General features: G+C 42.4%; 1 protein-coding gene across 1 annotated transcript in view; it reads left to right on the top strand.

Moving 5' to 3' along the window:
• CEMIP2 (cell migration inducing hyaluronidase 2) overlaps positions 1-2,929 on the top strand; it is a 53,117-nt gene that overhangs the window by 1,660 nt on the left and 48,528 nt on the right. The window lies entirely within an intron of this gene.

Here is a 2,929-nt window from a genome sequence, read left to right as displayed (position 1 = left end):
GCTCCGCGCCCGTGCGCGGGGTCTGCTGGCAGGTGCCACGGCGGGGGATGCGCGCTGGCAGAGGCTCCGTCGCTGCTGTGAGCGCTCCTGGTCAGATGCTCCCGGAACCACGCCGGGAAGCACGGCTAGGCTCGGACCGCGCCCACGGCAGTAACCCCGCAGGGACCTGTCCCGGCAGGCAGCCCCGAGTGCCTGGGTTACTGCGGATTGCTTTTCCTGCGCCTGATAACCAGCCGGCTACTTCACTTGCCCAGAGGCACAGAAAAAAACCTAAGTGGGAGTTGTGTATCTTAACCCTCATAATAAAAAAGTGTGTGTGGTGATGAATGCGCTGCATTTGTGCTACATTACAGTTTAGATGAGGGATGAGTGCTGAAGATGCTATACTTGTTTGTCCTTTAAATGTGAATTAGTGGCACGGATTCTTTAAAAGGGAAGAGATTTTGTATTCGGGAGTAGTCATAAAAAAGAAACTGTGCCTGAGGCTTCACAAAGACAATGCAATAAAGAAGATAAAGCAGTATTTAACATTTTCGTGTGGCATCAGGCAAGTTTTTCTGAATCACAGAAGATGTGTTACATTTTATCTACATTCCTAATATGAAATGGCCCACGTTCAGCAGTAGGGAGGAGGGGAGGTTCATCTTTGTTCTTGGGAGTCTGTAGCTCTCAGAGGTGCTTTGTCTACACAGATCCTGCGCACTGCTTGCACGAATATGAAATCTGCCAGATCAAGCTTGTTGGGCCTGCTCCTCTTGATCTCTCCCTACTAACGCATCCAGCAGAGTGTACGCCAGGTATTCAAGCTAGGTGAAGTGTCCAGAAGAATAACATTTTTATGTAAAGCATAAGTAATGCCCCCAGCTACAAAGAGATTCAGGAAGAAAAAGAAGAAACTGGAGGAGGAAGGGACAGGGGGACAAAGATAAGAAGACTGTTGTGGGGTTCCTGCTAAAGTGAGATTGCTGAAGTGTCTTCTGAAATTTAGTATCTGACCTGAACAGTAGCTGTGGAATGTGCTGGTTTGAGAAGTGGATGGCTGTTTTTTTCAGTGGCAGACTGTATGTTTTTTTCTAATTACGAACATCAGTGCTTTAGCCCCACAATATTTTGTGGGCAAAGCGGTGGTGAGAGTTGGCTGGAAGCTTTTAACCTGTTCAACAGACATTGCTAATTGGTGAAGACACTAAAACAATAGAGAATGGTGATCTCTGTGTGGAAAAAAAATGTTGTTTTCATCAGGCCCTGTAAAATCCACCAAAGATTTCCCAGCTGTAACTGGTCCCATGACTGGAAGAGTTACCATTTGGTGATATGGTTCACATATCTTTCAAGTTGACAAAACAGGGGATGGGGCAGGGGACCAAAAACGGTTTTCCTCTAAGGTGTGAATATAAGAATAAGCACGGCACAAGGAGATCTACTGTTCCTAGAAGCTTGAAGAAAAAACTGTGGGACTTCCTCAGTTATTTTACAGCTTGACTTTATTTTTTTTCTTTTTTAAATCTCAGCTGATACATATTTGAATAGTTCGAACTTGAAATGAGGTTAGAAGGTTTTATTTCCTTGAGTAAATGATAGGGTGCAGAGGGACAGGTGCTTTTCAATCTGATTTAAATACTTGAAAACATTCTTATCACCAAAGGTGCAAATAGATGCCTACATACCTTAGACAATCTGGACTAGAAACGTTCTTTAATTACAGATAATTTATTAATTTGTTTTTAATACCAAGCCCAGTCATTAACTTCCTTTATCATGTGTCCAGTGTGTTGACAAAACATCTTTAATAAATAGTTTTAGCATACTATTTTTGTGCATTTTGAAATAAGTCAGTTTACTTTCTGGTTGCGGAAATCTTGTTTGCAGAAAATGAACAGTGTTCTGCGGGCCATTACTTTTCCTCCAGGTGAGCAAATAAAGAGGGCTATTAGAAATGTCAGGGATGTTATTCAGTGACTGAATTAGGTCTATCTTACTTGTGGAGTATGAGGTAGCCCTTGGTTTCTTAACTCCTGGGAAGCACTGACCACCATCTATGCTGGCAGCAGAGCACCACCTCCTCTTTGTTCTGCCTTGCACAGATGTGGGGAGCTGGGGAGGAGGGGGAACCTGTTCCCCAGTGTTTGCTGGGGGCTGATGCTACAGCCTCCACAGCTGTAGAATTACACCCCTGCTACTGCTGCCCCACAGCTAAAGGAACTCCTCTGCTGATGGGGCCGCATCATGCATCTCTGCAAGGAAGCTTGTCCCACAGTACTTGGCAACAACTCCCTTCTTCACCTTCTGTGTGCTTGCACCAATGATTTAAAAACTGCTGACAGAAGTCAGTGGGAAAATAATCATCCAGTAAATGTAACTTTTTATATATTAAAAAATTATATGGTAGGAGCATAGTCTGAAGTATATTTTGTAAAGTACCTTCTCTTCATTAGCAAACCAGTTCTATAAAATCACCTAAATTATACATCAAAACATGATTAAAGTCTGTACTGTAATTTACAGTTTCTTGTTTGGGACTAAATCATAATTAGACTTGATCCATTCTCAGCTTATTTTTACTAAAAGGGATTTCACTACTGATTTAATAGAGATGTTTTTGGCAAGACAAATGGGAATGACTTGTTTGTAGATGTGGGTGTAGAAATCCACAGAAATAGTTTCTTGGAATAGTAATACTGAGAAAGGAAATGGAGGAGGAGTGGAAAACTATATACCTTGAAGAAAGATGTGAGGGAGTTAAGTGATGTATTTGCCAATATGGAAAGGAAATACTGAAGACATTAAAGAATGCATACTTTAGAACTTGTAACTGATTTATTCCTATGTTGTGAAGTAGGTTAACAAAAGGGAATATATGAACAGCTCTTCTATCTTTTCGGTGCATGGAATTAAGAAAGAGAGGGGGGGGGGGGGGGGGGGGGAAAAA

Source organism: Athene cunicularia (assembly GCF_003259725.1).
Source record: "Athene cunicularia isolate RWA chromosome Z unlocalized genomic scaffold, athCun1 chrZ_part2, whole genome shotgun sequence".
Taxonomy (NCBI): Eukaryota; Metazoa; Chordata; class Aves; order Strigiformes; family Strigidae; genus Athene; species Athene cunicularia.
The sequence above is the reverse complement of the archived record's forward strand: the minus strand, read 5'-3'. Positions and strand labels throughout refer to the sequence as shown.